The following is a 19494-nucleotide window of genomic DNA, read 5'->3' as shown; positions in this document are numbered from 1 at the left end:
CACAACGAATACATCTTTTGTTCTCGTAAATATATTTTTCATTTATCGAATGTTGTAAGGCGCGCATATTTTCTTTATAAAACGGCTTGACATTAATATCTATAATATTAAAGTTGTTATTTTGTGCGTGTTGGCAATTCTGACAAGTTACATTTATGCTTAAGGAGAATTCGTCCTTTAATAAAGTTTTGCAACTAAATTACAGATATTATAGCAGCAATTCATAGTTCCATGTACGAGTACAGGAGTGATAAACTTATTTAATATTAGTGCTCCTTCTTTATATATTTTTATGGAAGATCCATATGTCGATAATTTTTTAATAAACTGGAACATGTCACTTTGAGCTTCTTCTACATAACAATGGAAGTTTGTCCAATCATAATAACCGACTAGTAACGTCTGAGCAATTGCATCAAAAGGGCATGTATTAATAAGCATAGTAGAATATTTTCCAAGAACTACCGGTGCTAAAGTGTTACCATTTTTTAATAAGGGTACTGAGGTTGTGAATTTTGGTTTTAGATGAATATTTTCAACGTCCGGGCACACAGTTAAATATTTTCCACGCTTCTTTGGACTATTATTTTTACCTCTCCAATTTTCCATTTTATTAAGATAGGTAAAACTTAAGTTAGCGCTAGTATCTTCTATATTACTGTCTGAGTCAATAGGATTAATATCAATTTCGTCAGATTTGTCGTGACATTTTAATTGTATGCGCATCAGATACTGAAGAGGAAATTACCGACGAACAAATTAGATGCCTTACTGCACAACGAAGATTAATCCAATTAATAAAAAACGATAAAATGTATGATACTAATTATGATACTAATTATGATACAGACTTTACAAATGAAGATTTGATAGATGATTTAGATGATAAATGCGGTATGAAAATAACAAGTTTTTTGCAATCTATACAAATTGAAAGTAAACCAAGTGATACTGGCGAAAAACCGAATCCATACTGGTGTCCTCAAGTTGGCAGCAATTTATTAAAAATTGTTAGACACTTTCCTTTATGGACAGCAATAATGTCGGCCAGCATAGCATCTTCCGCTTGCAGCGAAGAATATTTTAGGGAATTAAAACAACTTGTTTTTAAAGATGCTAAGTGTACGCGTATCGACAAATTTCTTGTTACACACATTAAATCGCTTGCAGGCGCGGTAAAAATTTTACAAGCTAGTAAGTACTAATTTGCATGCCGCACAAAATAACTCGGATAATTCCGATGATAATATTAATCTAAATAAATCTAATGTTCAATCTTTCTGTATTACTAACAATACTACTATTGAGATAAAAGTCCGGTGAGAATTCTGGTTGGTTGGAGTGAGGCGGAAATATGGGCAGAAACCACAAAATCAAAACGGGCGATGTTTCACACAACAATATAATTCTAATTTATTATAATAATGTACGGCGGCACTGAATACCAGCCTTCTGCCAATCAAGAAACGTTAGAATATACAAAATGGAAAATAAAATGTCTTTGGTCTTTATGACGAGAAAAATGTATGGAGAAGTCCGAAGGATATCGCGACACGTGGCCGCCCGAGGAGAGCGGTAATGGCCGCACTGATTGTTATGTCGCACTTGATCTGTTCGTTGAGATTCACTTGTCGTAGTCCGTTGTCATTATGAGAGATCCTATAATCGTTCCTTGGAGATAGAGAGTCCGAGAGATAGCACTGATCCGTTGTAGAGTTCCTGATATTCACCTTTTGATCCGTTTCACTTTCTTGTTCACACGTGTGTAGCTGCGAGAGAACCGCTCGTTGTTGCCAGAAAACGAAGTACAGAAACGATGATAGCGAGATCCTTTGAGAGACGACATGTGCGCACGATGATTGATGTGTTGCTACTTGATTGGCCTAGTTATCTCAGGGAGATAGCCCGTGATTTGTGGGCCGTGGGAAAGGGGGAGCGAGAATGCGATGTGTGAAGTCAGAAAGAGAGAAAATGAGAGAGCGAGTGATAGCGGGTGAGTGGGAGTGAGAACGAACAAGGAAGAGGTCGTTTAGGAGTTTAGACATTTTCCAAACAACTATAAATAATAATGACATTTCCGATGACATAAATGATCCTCCAAATAGCTCGAAAGATTTTAAAATTACCACTGAGAACGATATTAGCGTGTCTGATAATTCTATCGCGCCTATTGATATTAAGCCTATTGACTCAGACAGTAATATAGAAGATACTAGCGCTAACTTAAGTTTTACCTATCTTAATAAAATGGAAAATTGGAGAGGTAAAAATAATAGTCCAAAGAAGCGTGGAAAATATTTAACTGTGTGCCCGGACATTGAAAATATTCATCTAAAACCAAAATTCACAACCTCAGTACCCTTATTAAAAAATGGTAACACTTTAGCACCGGTAGTTCTTGGAAAAAATTCTACTATGCTTATTAATACATGCCCTTTTGATGCAATTGCTCAGACGTTACTAGTCGGTTATTATGATTGGACAAACTTCCATTGTTATGTAGAAGAAGCTCAAAGTGACATGTTCCAGTTTATTAAAAAATTATCGACATGTGGACCTTCCACAAAAATATATAAAGAAAGAGCACTAATATTAAATAAGTTTATCACTCCTGTACATGGAACTATGAATTGCTGCTATAATATCTGTAATTTAGTTGCAAAACATTTATTAAAGGACGAATTCTCCTTAAGCATAAATGTAACTTGTCAGAATTGCCAACACGCACAAAATAACAACTTTAATATTATAGATATTAATGTCAAGCCCTTTTATAAAGAAAATATGCGCGCTTTACAACATTCGATAAATGAAAAATATATTTACAAGAACAAAAGATGTATTCGTTGTGACGGAGAAAACATAGAATGTTCAGTTATTTGTGGTCAACTGCTTTTTATTGATATAGAGTGTTTACAATCGACACATCTAGCAAGAAACTTAAATATATCAGATTGGGAAGGAACATTCACATTGAGCCACGTACCCGTAGATCTCCTATTTCATGATTGCATGTATAAATTGCTTTCCGTTATAGAGTATCAAGGCACATCAGATGCAGAAAGTGTAGGGCATTATATTGCAAACATACGCAGGCTGACAGAAAAATGGGAAGTTCATAATGATCTCTGTAGAGATAAAAAGCCGCTACTGGCATCACAAAGAATGATGTTACAAAAAAAGAAATTATCTTTATTAATATATATTAAAATATAAAACACACTATTATTATACATATGTGCCACATCTTAATTATTCATTTTAAGTTTGTTTAATGTCTATGAAACAAAAATAGTTTTAAAGTTTAAAAGGAAAAAAATTAAAAAACCTAAAAAAAAATAAAAAAAATAAAAAAATATATGTAAAGTTTTAACATATTATTTACATTTTAATATATTTATATATATTTACACTTCACAATTTACACACACACACACACACACACACACACACACACACACACACACACACACACACGTTTTTATTTTACTATGTCAAAGCATTTACATTTAAGTTTTTGTTATTTAGTTCCGCAGAAGTAAAAAATGATTAACTAATAAGACATAAATTTTTAATCAAAGAATATTCATTTTTCAATTTTATTTTGAGTTTAATTAAAGTTTAATTTTAGTTTGAGTTCAGTTTGAGAATTTTAATTTAAGTTTAAATTTAGTTTAATTTTAGTTTGAGTTCAGTTTGAGAATTTTAATTTGAGTTTAATTTTAATTTGAGGTCAGATTGAGAATTTTATTTCAATTTAATATTTTAGTTCAATTTTAGTTTGAGTTCAGATTGAGAATTTTATTTCAGTTTAATTTTTTAGTTCAATTTTAGTTTGAGTTCAGATTGAGAATTTTATTTCAGTTTAATTTTAGTTTAATTTTATATCAAACCTGCAACTTATTTTTTTTACATCTATACCGTAGATTTGATATAAAAGATTCCGCAATTAAATATACAAACGATTAGAAGGCAACATCCGCTTCACAATTCAAATATCTTTAAAAATAAAAAAGTTAGCTCTTACCCCTACATTTAGAATCCGGTACTTCCACCCCCGTAGGGATACAAACGAAACGAAAAGCGGTACAAACGGGTACAAACGATTACGAAACAGCACCCGTTTACAGAATTAAAATATCTCTCAAAATAACAGTTGGCTCTTACCCCTATTTTAAAAATTTGGTATTTCCATCCCCGTGAGGGTACAAACGAAACGAGAGGCGGTACAAACGGGTACAAATGATGCTGAATCGAACTGCATCAAAAAAATTACGTTATCTTAAAGTGGGGTGCTGGCGATTTTTCAACCCTTAATAACTTTGGGGTACAAACGAAATCAAAGACGGTACAAACGGGTGCAAACGAAGCGTAATCGAATGCTTTTTAAAAAAATCCATTTTCTTAAAGTCAGATGCCAAGTTCACATAGGTGAGTAATACAGGCCAATCTTAACCACTCGGGGCCGGCGCAAGACCTCCTGCTACAATACATGGCGCAGGAGAACTGTGGCCTAGGGATCCTCTCGGAGCCGTACAATGCCCGAGAGGGTCCCAGGTGGGCCGTTAGTTTGGATGGCACGGCGGCCATCACGTGGAGAGGAGCCACAAACTCTTCCCCAATGGCGACGCATACCAGGGGGAAAGGATTCGTGGCAGTGACCTGGGGGCTCATCGCAGTCATATCTGTCTACCTTTCACCGAGTCTGTCGCACGAGGAATACGCGCGCAGATTGTGAAGGGTGGGCAGATTGACCAGAAGACTCTCTCCAATCATCGTTGCGGGAGACTTCAATGCTAAATCAGGCGTCTGGGGGTCCCCGCGGCAGGACAGGAGAGGGGGCATGGTGTTGGACTAGGCGGCGGACTTCGGTCTCAATGTGATAAATTCTGGCGCACATAATACGTGCATCAGAATGCGAGAGGGTTCAATAGTCGATTTGACTTGGGCGAACCCCCTCGCAGCCAGAATCATAAGGGAATGGAGGGTAGCGGCGGAGAGGGAGACACTCTCCGATCATGAGCATATAACCTTCTCCGTTGCTGCCATCCCCCGAGAGACCGTGGCCCGCCGCCGGGACAAGGAGTCCCGTGCCAAGCGATAGGCCCTCAGGAAACTAGACGGAGATGCCTTCATGGCATCCATTCAGTGCGCCCTCATGACTAACAAGGGGAGGCTACGACGTGATACCAATCGATTTGAACGAAACTCGTTGTAGCGATAGGTATTGATGTCGAGTAATATTGGGTAAAAGGATAAGATGCAATACTCAAGCGTTTACGAGAAAACCTAAAATGAAAATTTTGAGCGCGTTATAAGCAAATGGAATAGAACGTTTTTTCGAAGAGCGCGTGGTCCAGCGGCTAAGTACCAGACACGTAACGTCAACGTTGCGGGTTCAAATCTTTTTAACTTTTTTTTTTTAATAATAAAATGCTATTATGACACACAATAAATACGATTAATGGATTAATACGTCTATTTTATTTTATTTTACAAAAATGAATCTTTTTATTTACGTTCTTTCTCTCTAGACACTCTACTTGTGGATTTGAACCCGCAATGTTGACGTTACGTGTCTGGTACTTAGCCGCTGGACCACGCGCTCTTCGAAAAAACGTTCTATTCCATTTGCTTATAACGCGCTCAAAATTTTCATTTTAGGTTTTCTCGTAAACGCTTGAGTATTGCAACTTATCCTTTTACCCAATATTACTCGACATCAATATCTATCGCTACAACGAGTTTCGTTCAAATCGATTGGTATCACGTCGTAACCTCCCCTTGTAAGAAGGGCGTACTGGAAGAATTGGACGACACAAGCTCCGCTGGGTCATGGGCACCCTGGAGGCTGCGTGCGAAGCCTCCATGCCCAGGACCAAGTTCCGGCCACCAAAGAAAGCCTACTGGTGGTCGGAACAGATAGCGGAGCTACGACAAAGATTGGTCCGAGCCAAAAGACGGGCCAACCGATGCCGCAACCAGGAAGGACACGAAGAGGCATGGGAAGATTATAGGTCCCTCAGGGACGAACTCAGACTGGAGATCAGGGCAGCGAAAACGAAGTCATGGGGAGAACTGCTCTCCTCTCTAGACAGAGATCCATGGGGGCGCCCCTATAAGCTAGTGCTTGGCAAGCTTAAACAGGTGGCGTCCCCGGTCACAGAGACCATGGATCCGCTCTTCGTCCGACGGGTCATTGATACCCTGTTTCCAATAATGGAGGATGGTTACAATGACCCAATCCCCGAGAGGAATATAGAATGGGACGAGGAGCTGATGCACGTCTCTAGAGGAGAGCTGCGGGATGTCGTCAGGAAAATCAAGAGCGCCAAGGCGCCCGGACCTGACGGCATCCCAGGAAGGACATGGCGCCTTGCTCACAAGGATCTCCAGGATGATATGAGGAACCTTTATACCTCATGTCTCAGGGAAGGCAAATTCCCCCCAGTATGGAAGGAGGCAAACATAGTCCTCCTTCCGAAAGAGGGCAAGCCGCGGGACTAGCCCTCCGCATACCGGCCGATATGCCTTTTAGACGAGGCGGGCAAAGTCCTTGAAAGGATTGTTTGCGACCGCCTCGTCTGGCACTTGACTCGGGAGGGCCCGAACCTCAATAATGATCAGTACGGATTCCGGGTTGGGCGCTCGACAATTGACGCAGTCAAGAGAGTGCGCTCAATCGCGGGATCCGTCATGGAGGAGGGCGGGGTGTTGGTGGCGGTGTCATTGGATATCTCCAATGCCTTTAACACCCTGCCCTGGCGTCGGGTAGGGGTAGCGCTGGAACATCACCGAGTGCCCCCCTACCTGATAGCCATGGTTCGGGATTATTTCCGGGGTAGGAAAGTCTCCTGCTACGACCGGGATGCGGAGAGGACGGAACGAAGTATGTCGTGTGTGTTCCACAGGGATCCGTGTTGGGTCCGCTCCTGTGGAACATCACATACGACGGGGTTCTGCGAACTGCCCTCCCCTCCGGCTGTCATGTCGTCTGCTATGCAGACAACACTGTTGACTCCTAGCCGGAGGGAGAAACTGGGGGGAAGCAATAGTAAGGGCCAACTGGGCCACGGGAAGGGTGATAAACACCATAAGGACGGTAGGGCTCATGGTGGCGCCCCCTAAAACAGAGGCAGCCTTTTTCCACAACGGAAAACATGGGGCGCCACCAAGAGCCCGAATAAGGGTAATGGACACCCCGATCGAGGTGGGGGCCCACATTAAATACTTGGGCCTCCACCTGGACAGTCGGTGGACGTTCGGCGAGCATTTCAGACGAATCTCCCCCAAAGTAGAAAGGGCGGCCATGGCCTTGGGCCGCCTACTACCAAACCTTGGGGGACCGGCAGAAAATGTTCGTCGACTGTACGCTGGTACCGTGCACGCCATGCTCATGTACGGTGCCCCCGTTTGGGCGGAAAAGGTGGGGGCCACTCGACGCCTGCGTGACGCCTTAAGGCAATTGCAGCGCCGGGCGGCCAACCGCATATGCCGGGGGTACCGGACAGTGAGCTGGACGGCAGTGGGGGTGCTCTCCGGAGTGCCCCCTGCGGAGCTCCTGGCCCGCATGTACTCAGAGGTATACTCCAGGATAAAGGAGCTACAGCGGGCAGGAGTTCTCATCACCGACGGTATCAGACGTACAGTGAGGGGACAAGCCAGACGAGTCCTCATAGACAGATGGCGGGGCATGCTGGAGGATTCCACCCCAGCTTGCCCGGCCAGAGGACCGTCGAGGCTATTAGACCTCATCTCGTCCACTGGCTGGACAGATCCAGAGGAGGGGTGTCCTACAGGATGACCCAGGTATTCACCGGACATGTCATGTCGAAAAAGTCATGTCGCAGAAGGAGGAGAAGACGGAAAGGGAGAGGAAAAAGAGCGGGAGAAGGGGGAGACTTGTTCTCTTCCCTGAATCCCGGGACGACCCCTCCTGGCTGCCCAGGCGAAGAGGTCGCTGTGGTGGAGGCCGGGGGAGGGTCGGGCCCCGTCTCGCCCTAGATAGTACTGGGGTGGGATAAGGTCACCGGGAGGGAGTGCTGGACGTTTAAGTCTGGCGCTCTGCTCCCGGAGACCTCGAGGGAGGGATAAGGGCGGATTCCCACGGCGTAAGTCCTGGGGAGTCGCCCGAACCTCGAGGAGGGCCCTCCGGCTGACGGTCGGATCCGCTGCACCTTGTGGGGGACGGAGGGGGCCGCGGCCGAAGGGCGGGGGGCCGGGGCTCGAGCGGGAACACTCGAGCCCCGACCCCGCCCCCCAATACCAATGGGAGGGCGTGACGTGGAGCCGGTGTCCGCTCCGCGTCACAACCCGGTGGTATCCGCACGATGACGGACGGGGAGATGTCTTGGCCGCAAGGTTAAGGCATCTCCCTGGAGAAGGCTGGGCGGGGGGGCGTCCGGACGGCATGGGATACCAGCATCCCGGGCGCCCCCCAACCAACGCCCGAGAAGGACACCCGCTGGGGTTTTAGTGCGGTAATATTCTGTGATTTATCACGGGGAAAACTTCGGTTTTTCTTGGGATAAGCAGAATGAGTCCCACATAACCCATGTTCTCATCCTGGAGGCATGGGTACCTATAAAAGGTTTCCCCAGCGAGTAAAAAAAGGCGCGAAGCGACATCCCGGAAGTTATGCGAGAGCAGTTTCCGGGGTGTCGTCGCAAGCGCAAGGTTGCCACCGGTGGGGTTTAGTCGGTAAGAGTCCGGCACTACCCGAAGCCTCCCCCGAGGTAGAGGGTGTTCTATGCAGGATTCGAAAAAAAAACAAGATAGATAGATAGATAAATAGATAGATCCCCTCACAGGCATCTTAGACGAGTCTAAGATGTACGGGCATTAGCGCGCCCGAGATACCGGAGCTTAGATGAAGGAAAACACCGAAAAAACACCCGGAGTGGAGACTCCGTTAGTCTGGTAAGAGAATCTCCTAAGGGAAGAAAAACCCTGACAGAAAACCAATGTTTCAGAAACCATGATGGAAAAGAAACAAGAGAAGACTGCCTTAGAGTCACGGATGCTTAAGGACCGGGGGGTATTGTCCCGGCCACCTCCTCGTCGTCATCAGACGTCGAGCCATCTGGTACTTTGCCAGCGAGGGTGCCAGAGGAAGTGGCTATCGCTCAAAGCGCTGTGGAAGAGCAGCAACCCCGAAGTGCGGCACTACGGTGTTTGGCGGACAGCGGGAAGATTCCCTTTGTTGTTCTGGAAAGGCTCGCGGTTCATATGGGGAAGAAGTCGCCGCTTCCCGGACCGTCGACGGATATTTCACCATCGGTGAGCCAGGATGAGGAGGCTCCGATGGTGATTTCGTCCGACACGTTTCCGTAGCCAGTAGTGGAGAAACAAGCGGATAAGGGTGAGTACAACCTCCACTCTATTAAAAAAACGCGGTCGTTCGGCTAAGACCGGTGATTATGTTGGCATTGCCGAAGCCAAGGAGCGGCTTAACGTTGCCAAGAAAGAGGAGATCCTGCTTAAAGAGATTGAGAGGATTTTGGATCCGTCCACTGGTCCCGTCCTCTCCGCTGTGAGCCGGGGGAATATTCCATCTCGGGAGACGTTTCGCGGGGGTCTTGCGAACGTCTCCCCGCTGGATTTACGGAATCTGGCGCGGAAGTTTGTGTGCCAGATTGAAAAAGTATCTGAGGTATCCGAGGGTCTGGATAACTCCTTGGCTAGGGAGCTTTTGATCTCATCTTCCAGGCTGGATGAGATCGTGGGAGCTTTCGAAGAACGCCTATATGCTGCTGCGGATTCGCAGGTAAAGGGGTTATGGTCCGAAAATGAGGGCCTAAGGTGGCGCATATTAGGACAAGGAGGTCAACCGTGTTAACGGTGAACTAGGAGCCCTTCGGGCTAGCCTCCTTTCATTGGGGGCAAAATACGATGCTCTACTTTACAGTGGGGAGTTGCAGAGCGTGGAGCCGGCAAGGGGGAAGGAGAGCCCCCTCCATTGCTTGTGGAAGGGCCTCCTCTGACCGCTGCCATAGCGGATAGATCCCCGTTTGCGGAGGAGATCTCGTTGCTCCTGGATCGAAAACTTGTCGATCTCAGAGGCGATATTGTCTCGACGATGGCGGCCGCTTTTCGACTAGAGCCTGTCGGTGCTCAGACTGGGGCTCCTCCTCCTGAAGGAGTTTCCAGATTTTTGGGTCCGACGGGCAGTGTTACGGGCTCTATTGCGCCCGTTGCTTCTCCCGCTCATGGGGGCTCTGTGCCCTCTGCGTTTGCGGAGGGGTCCTCGGATGCCCCTGGGATCGGGGGGAGGACTAGGAGGAGAGCCAGGAGGCTCCGTACAGGGTAGAAAAGAATGCGCGTTGGCGCTGCGGCTTCGGATGCGGGGGCTCCTCGCAAGCGAGTCCGTATTCGTCCCTTGTCCACGGCGACGGTGGCGTTGACTGTGGTCGGGGGGGGGAAGGATCGGCCCATCTATGCCTCGGTTCTGTCCGAGGCAAAGGAGTGGATCGACCTTAAGAAGATTGGCATCTCGGGGATGGGGATGTGTCGAACGGTAACCGGGGGTTCGCTAATGCAAATACCCAGTCAGGATGCGTTTGCCAAGGCGGACCAGCTTGCTGGTCGGCTGAGGCAGATCTTCGACGGGTCTCGATACGTCTGGATATCACGTCCGGTACGACTGGAGGAGGTGCGTCTAAAGGGTGTCATGGCCTTTTCTTCTCGCGAGGACATCCTGAGGGAGGCTGCTGACGTCGAGAATGCGATTTTGGGAACATCCGGGCTGGGTTAGTCCGAGGTACCCCAAAAACTGACGTCAGCACAATTTGGTTACGCTGCCCCGCTAAGGTGGCGCGCAAGTTGGTGGCGAAGGAAAGGCTTCGTGTGGTGTAGTCGGAACTGGCAGTAGTTCCGTTGGCCCGCCGCCCCATACAATGCTACCGTTGCTTAGAGTTTGGACACGCGGCCCTGAGATACAGTTCCCTCATCTGGATCGAGGGGACTGTTATCGCTGCGGCAAGGTGGGGCATAGGGCTGCCGGCTGTTCGGCGCCGCCACACTGCGTTGTCTGCGCGGGCAGGGGCAAACTTGCCAATCACAGGTTGGGCTTAGGGGTGTGTGCCAAGTTGGCCGCCCTTCCAAAAAGGCACGGTGAGGAGCGGATGGGTGCCGCTTCTCAAGATAAAAGACAGGCCTCGGGACGCCCGGATGGGGGTTCTTGCGAGGGCACATCCACCGAGGGAGAAGAGCAGGGGGATATGGAGGTGAACCCGGTGGACGTGGGTCTGCCTCCCTCTCCCATACTCGGTATGTAATGTTTCGTCTAATGTTATGGGGGCTGCGGCCTATGTTGACGGCTTCGGCCGGTCTGTATGGTCTGGTTACGCCCTTCGTTAGTTGGTCCATTTTTGTACGTGGTTATTTATTTATTTAATGTGGATAAGGACTGCGGCCTATCTGACTCGCCTCGCGGGTATGTTAGGTCCGGTTACGTCCTTTTAATGAGGTGGCGTTCGTTATCGTCGTTGTCCAGTGGTGGTCCTTGGACCATTAGTTGGATGCAGGGGTGATTGGCATAATTGCCGGTCATCCCTGCTCCCATTGTCTATGTGTAGGGAACATGGAGGATGCGGCCACTCTGGTCGGCTAAGGCCGGCATGCGTGGTTTCGGTTACACCTTGTGACGTGACGGTTTTACGCCCGTCACAGGGCCGGAACGGCCCGGCCGAGAAAGGATCGAGAGGGAGGAAACGAATTTTGGGTCGGCGAGCGACGAACTTTTCTTCGTCGACTCGCCTTTAGTTAGTTAAGTCCCGTAGGTTTACCGAGTGGAAGTGAGTGGTCGGAGAAGGCTCTAATGTATCAAAGGGAGCAGCCATCGTGGGATGGCGGAATTTGCAGCAAGAGTGGACGACCTGGGTGGAAGCGGTGCGCTCGGGGACGCCGGATAACACGATCAAGTAAGGTATTTATTGTCAAATAAATAGAATAAATACGCAAGGACCCGTTACTGCCGGATACGTTTTACAGCCTCGGATAGCGGACGGAACTAAGCGGAGCAGCACATAAAAAGGTACCGACATCTCGAGACAGGGATGGCTACTCCAGTGGGGCCGCCGGCATCGTCCCGAAGAAAGCGGAACCGTCGGAGACTGATCACCTCTCGGCGGGTTCCCCAGCAAGTCGACAGCCATTAAAGAAGGAGAGAAGCAGTTATTCGGAACGTGCAGCGAGCAGCTACATTATCCGCACCAACATTCCGAAAAGTACCGAGAGCAGTTCCGAAAATACCGGGGCCACGAGGCCCACAAGGATCGACTATCGTCGACAGAGGATCAAGGATCGATTATAGGCGGCGCGCGCAGCGCCACCGACGCCGGCTACCGGCGTGCCGTGAGTCGTACACTGTTCGACGAGACTGCGGCGTGCGAACCACGTGAGACACTGACGGACCTCCATATATTGTAAGGCCACCACTTTCGAAATCTCGGTAAGAGCGAACTCGGCGGGGACTCGCGTCTCTAGTAACACGGCAAAAATTGTTACCTAGGTTATTGTTAATTACTTTCGTTACCGAGCACTCGGGAGTGTGCAAAACGCGAGGCCCGTACCGAGATTCGCCATTAATGTAAGAATTGCGCCGCCTCTCTCTCTCCGTGGAGAGTCGTACCGAGTCGACAGTCCAGAATTTTGTGTATAAATGTTAGTCTAATTATTTATCGAGTTTCGTCTCTCTGATTGTCTTGTATCGAGTATTTGAGTCTTGTAATTTGGGAGATGTCTTTCTCCCTCGCCTCCTCGATTGAAATATAATACGGGAAATATAATATGTTCCCCTTGGTAGCGATAAATATCAGACCACAATTGTTTTGTAATACCTCGAGTGTCGAGGATCTACCGAGTCACGAGGCCGTAAATGAATAATATGAAGCATTAATCCATTTTCTTATACGAAATATATTTTCTTAATTTTTATTGAAAGATTCCGAGTTGCTGATTTAATGACTCTCCTTCTCTCCGAAGCCCCGAGTACGATTCCCCGCATTAAGAATCCCGCCCCTTTGCCAATTAAGAAACTGAGTTACCGAGCTTAAGCCGTCACTATCGTAGAATTAATTATCGTTATTTTGAGTGGTGCGGCCTGACCGTACCTGGCGCCTAAGCAATCTGTCGAATTTTTGTGTATAGAGATACCGAGAAAAGTGACGAAGTTGCGCGGCACTAGGAAGAAAAGTCCGTTGCAAATTTGGCGCCCAACGTGGGGCCCAAGGGAAAATTATTTTTAACTTCGGTTAATTAAGAAATTTGAGACTTGGCTTAAGCGACGGAGATAAGGAGAGGAGTCAGGAGAGAGATAGGAGATTTCTTTGCGTTGGCTATCGCCATCACACGGCCGTTCCGTATTTCCCAAACATTTTTCGTTTGCCTTATTATTTCCTCAAGATTTTTTTCTGTTATCTATGTGTATTTCCCGCCTGTATTTATTGATATATTTTGAGCTGGGAAAAAGATTTTCCTGTGAGACGGTTCTTGCCGAGACGAGTAAACCCCGAATTTAGAGTGCCATCGCGTATACATTGTTTCTCCCTCGAGGCGGAGAACCGCTGCGCGGGCTCGAGCACGCATTCCATTGAAGCTCGCGCGCGGCACGGTAAACACCGCGTATCAGTTACATACAATAATGTTGTGTATCCTTATACGTTTCCTTTGCGACTCGGTGTGTGATATAGATTATTCGGGTAAAACCTTTGCGGTGTCGGAGATTGTATAGATGTCGCACAGTGGTGCCATATACGTGAATCACGGAAAAAAATTATATAATTTATTAACTTTTAGAGATCGGGCTTTTTTGATGATTTTAATAGTTTTCAATTGCACACATATCAATATTGTTATATGAGAAGAAATAAAACATCAATATAGATCTGATAAAAATTAGTTACATAATATATTTTTATTTAATTAGTGATGACCAATCTAAACGCGTGTTCAAAACAAAAAAAAATATATTTTATAACAAAAGAGATATTTTATAATATCTTTGAACTGAGCCTACTAGCCCCGGTCTCCTCTAGTCTTCTCGTTATGCATTTATATTCAAATAATAAATTTATAAACAAATATAAACATTTTTCCATTTTTTATTATAAATATAAATAATCGCACTAAATCGCAATTGTAATTAATTGCATACGATAATATAGTATGATTTTAAATTTATATAAATTTCTGATTGAAGGGAAATGTAGATAAATGGTGAGATTTATTCAATGATCAAGATTAGTAAGGGGATTTACGATTTTATAATATTATTCTTTGCATAAAAAAAATCCGATTTAAAAACGAAATAAATACGCTTTTATAAAGTTATTATGTCAAATTTGTGAATTCCGTACAATAATTTTCAATATAAGATCTTCAAAAAATTGTAGGAATATATGGAATAAAAGCATAAAAATTTCATATTCGATGATACTTTAAAATTTTCTTCGGAACGACTCTAATGATGTCCACAGTTTTATAAGCGTTGGACCGCTAACAATGCGAGTTCATACGATTAACAACGCCAAACTCATAAGTCTCGAATCTTCAAATGTATGCATGATGATGATCGAATCGACGTTACACCGTATGTTCGATCTCGATCCATGCATTGATGTATCTTTTGATCGATTGGTTAAAATTACCGAGACAGTCGATGTTAAATTTACACAATTTTCAAATATCGCGTCCAATGTAACGAGAATCCTAAAGAAGTATCAAATGTAATACGCGCTAGCGACGCCTTCAATAAACATCAACTCATCGATTGTGAGCTGGCAGCTTTCATTTTTAGTCCATAATATGTAAGAAAAAATATATAAATAAAGAGTTTTTAAAGTCTAAATTATGATGTAATTTTTGCATGCATTTCCATTCTCCATCTTTCTCCCACCCGTAAGCAGCTCTCATACATAACTTGTTGCGGGGTCCTTGCGGGGTCTGACGTCATACGGGGAAGGGGAAACGCCAGGCTAGAGATTGAGAGGTAGCGTGAGAGAGAAGAAAGAGATAGCGCATGTGAAGGAGAGATATGTCGCGGCGAGGTACACGAAAGAGTGACAGATAGCGCGAGACTAGGAACCGTGAGAGAGATAGCGCGAGAGAGAAGAAAGAGATAGCGCGAGGTGCATGCAAAGGAGATTTTTTTTTAAAATATTTTTTTCCAATATTAATAATAATAATTCTTTTATAATAATATTCTTAATATAAATGGGAGGAAGGAGAGGAATTATTCTAAAGTAAAATATGTGTTTTTATGTTTAAAATAATTTTTTTTTTATTCATAAAATAGGTATGTGTAATATTTATAATTTTGTGTGTGTGTGTGTGTGTGTGTGTGTGTGTGCGTGTGTGTGTGTGCGTATGAATATGTGTGTATGTGAATTTAAAATTTAAAATATAAGAATATATAAGAATATAATAATATAATATGAATATAATATAAAAATATAAAAAATATAATAATATAATATGAATATATAAGAAAAATACAAATAATAAGATAAATAGATAAACAATATAAATTTAAAATACAAAATATAAAAATTTTTAATGCGTCGGCGGCAAGCGGTTGAGCAGCGGCTGCGAGGTGGTGGGGCGGTGGCAGCGAGGCGGTAGAGGACCATTATGGGACAGCAAGGGATCCCTTCTGCATAACAGAAAATTTTTTTTTATTAATTTATAAATATTTTAATTTATTTAAATAAATACTTACAAGTATTACATACTACCTCCATGACAGGTTAGGGAGAATATGGTTCCTCAATATCTCGGTCTGAAAAATTATAATGGTTCCTCAATATCTTGGTCCGAAAAATCATAATCCGATGATTCGCATAATGCCGATGGTGATGGCATATCCATTCGACCAATATATGGGTCCTCAGATCCTTTAAAGTAAACCACACAGCTTTTATAACGACGTCGAAAGCATTTGATATTGTTGTGTGCTCTGAAGCATTTAGATAAACCTCCAGTTGTTCTTAAAATATCTTCATGAATTTCTATAAAATGGGCCAAATCTTTTGTTTGGGGTTTCTGTACACCGAGTTCACGATTTCGTAGAAACTGTACCACCGAAGACACCTTCGATATTTTCTGACTCGCCATTTTCACAACACTTGTAGAATTCTCACTTTAAGTGTCCCAGCACAATCTCCAAAAGTTTATTTTGTGCAAATAGGACACATATCACATGGAAATATCTGACACAATGACTTTCTACAATAGCAACACCATCGACAATCCACTGCATTGTGTAATTTAATCACATGCTTTCGTACAGCATACATGTGTCCGAAATCTTGAATAGAGATCATACATGAAGTACATAAAGCCAGAGCACCACCCGTAGAATAATAAAAGTATATGGCGCAAACTTTTGTACGTCCGTTTAGCGCAAGGATTTGTGAATTAGACACTACCTTGTCGTGAATATCCGTAAGGTCCTCACTGCGATCACTAATATAATTACTGTCACTCAACAACAATGATCTTCGTCAGATTCGTCTACATTGTTATCCGACAACTCGTGATCTTCATCAGATGACTCGTCTAATATTCTCTCGAAATTATTATTTTCCATTTCTTTTTAACTCACTACACTGTGCCACTGACACTTCGCACTTTCGACACTTTAACTCGTCGAATGCTAAAGACTTTTTGACGCGGAGACAGACTCTCTCCATAAGTTTCAACCCCCATCCCTCTCAAAATTATCGCAATTCTTCCTTAAAAAGATATTTAGGAAGATGTTTCGCTCTCGTTTACGACCGATTTTCTGCGAGGGTACAAAGCAGCCGAACGTTGGCGCCGATACGTTGCATTCTTCCTTAAAAAATATTAAGAAAAATGTTTCGCTCTCGTTTTTATGGGAGATTTTCCGCGAGGGTACAAAGCTGCCGAACGTCAACGCAAATAGGTAGAGGCCTATTAAATCACGTTTGACATGTTCGTCGCAGCGTCGGCTTAAAATCTTCATTCCTTTCCTAATGATAAAATGTCCATAAAATGAAAAACATAGTTTTAATGAACTCTAGAACGCTCCGTTGACAAGTTCGAGCAGCCGGACATCGGCGCTTCCGTAATAAAATTATATTAACGAGGGTACAAAATTGTTAATCATCGGCGCTTGTTCTATACCTTTTTGGGGAAAATGTCTAAGAACCCTCATAAAAAAGTCGTAAAGATACCATCTACAAATATTGCACTCAGAAAACTCCCCCTCCTTTGTCGAAACATCCCCCTCCACCCGCGTGACGTCAGCCCCCGCGCCTACGAGATACCCCCGCCCCGCGTGACGTCATACCCTCGCCACGGAGAACCCCCCGCGCCCCGCACCCCCCTCAGAGGACCTGAGTTAGAACTCTCATAGTATCCCTACTGACGGCCAAATATTTAAAGCGTACTGGTTCCGTCTCTTATCGCTCGGCGACGTCCATACTGGGTTTAATAACGAGAGATGCGCGTTGATTATCGACAATATTTCTTTCTCTCGCGATATTTCGCAACAATGACCACTAAGAAGAGCCTGGGATGGATATGCGCTCTTAAGGTGGACGAACTAAAGAAGGAACTCGCGGCTAGGGAATTGTCAGTAAAAGGGATTCTCCCCACTCTCCGGAGTAGACTGCTTAGATTCGAGGCCGCGAACTTAGCCGGGAAGGAACACGTGTCTACCCCCGAAATATCCGATAATTCCTCCGAAGACGAACCGAAAGAGGAAGAGGGGGCGATCGGGGGGGAGCCTAGGCAGATACCGAGACGACCCCTGACACGGGTGGAGGTCCCGACACCTCCAGAGCAGTGATGCAAGATTTCACGCGCGACAGCCACTTCGCGACAGCCATCTTGCAGTGGAGGGGGTAGGTCGGCAGCGCAGAGCGCACCGAAAAGATGAGAACCCTTGTCCTTCGAACATATGTAGAAGAGGACAGGTATATATCTTTTGTCCTTTATTTTCTTTTGATAGAATAGAGCTCTAACCCCCCTACAGAATTATCAAGGCGAGAAAAATATAGATCCGAAAGTCGCTGAATCGGGAATCGAACCCGAGACCTTTCGCTTGCCGGGCGACTGCTCTCACCATCTGAGCTATTCAGACCCTTCGACCCTATATTTTTCTCTGCCTTAATAAAATAACTATTTGTAAATAACGCCTTTTTCTCGCCTATAATTCTGTAGGGGGGTTAGAGGGGATCTTTGGAATTAAAAATCTCGAATTGAGATTGTTCCTTAATAAAGTCTTGGCGGTGTACCAAGCAAAATGTGTGCCCCGTGCACAATTAGTTAATTCCAACGAAAAATTAATTTTCGTTGGAATCGACGCACCGACATCCGCGTACGGCTCGAATAGCCAATCTATTCCCGATTTATACCAATAAAAAAATCGCGTAAATCAATATTTAAAAAAGAATGGTTAGATATTGAAGAATTTAAACTTTGGTTGCGTGAAGTGCCACATGACGAAAGTTTATTTTTTTGTTTGATTTGCGATAAATCTATCGCTAGTAGTTTATCGCAAATCCATCGTCATGCAGAATCCAAAACACACATAAATATATATAAAAAATATCTAGAAAAAAATCAATCAAATTTAGAAGATTTAAATATGCAAAATAAATCTCTTTTGCCATTTAATGAGCGTAAAAAATCCGCGGAAATCAGATATGCAGCATTAATTGCTGATAAAAACATTTCTCATCAAAATACAACAGAGATTCTTACATTTTTTCAACAAATAGGAGAAGATTCTGACGTATTGAAAAGCATGAGCATGAGTCGAACGAAATGTAAAGGCATTATTACAAACGTTTTGTGTCCGATTGAGACGGATCGTGTCGTCAATAAAATTCAAAATACAAAGTTTTCAGTTTTTATTGACGAAACATCAGACAATGGATGACTTTTTTTGTCCGATGCGTTGATTCGGAGACATTAGATGTTCGCTCGCAATTAGTCAAATTAATCGATATTGATGCCAAAGATCCAAGCGCAGAAAAGTTGTTTCAGGCATTTAAATGTGAAATGTGGAAACTGCAGATACCATTTCCAAATATTGTCGCCTTATCGTGCGATAACGCATCTGTGATGACAGGGAAATATTTATCGTTCAAAAAAAAGTTGGAAGAACTATGTCCACGTTTACTAACTTTAACATGCCCTTGCCACTCCGCTGCATTAGCAGCGCATAATTAATTTCAACTTTAACATGCTGTATAGCATTCACACTGCCTTATTTAACATGAAATTCGTCACAATTCGGTGTGCGCGTGAAAGAAAGAGAAAGAGAGAGAGAGAGAGAGAAAGAGCGAAAAAGAGGGAAAGAGAAGGAGATAGAAAAAGAGAGAAAGAGAGGGAGATAGAAAAAGAGTAAGATAAAGAAGCGGAGAGAGATATACGATATATGATTTAATCATGATACTTTCTCATTAACGCGTGATGCGTATGAAGTGAAAAAAATCTATTTACGATACACATTTTATACATTTT

Source organism: Prenolepis imparis, unplaced genomic scaffold, assembly GCF_030444845.1.
Source record: "Prenolepis imparis isolate NDT839.2.m4 unplaced genomic scaffold, iyPreImpa1.0 SCAF_37, whole genome shotgun sequence".
In the NCBI taxonomy this organism is placed as follows: Eukaryota; Metazoa; Arthropoda; class Insecta; order Hymenoptera; family Formicidae; genus Prenolepis; species Prenolepis imparis.
The sequence above is the reverse complement of the archived record's forward strand: the minus strand, read 5'-3'. Positions refer to the sequence as shown.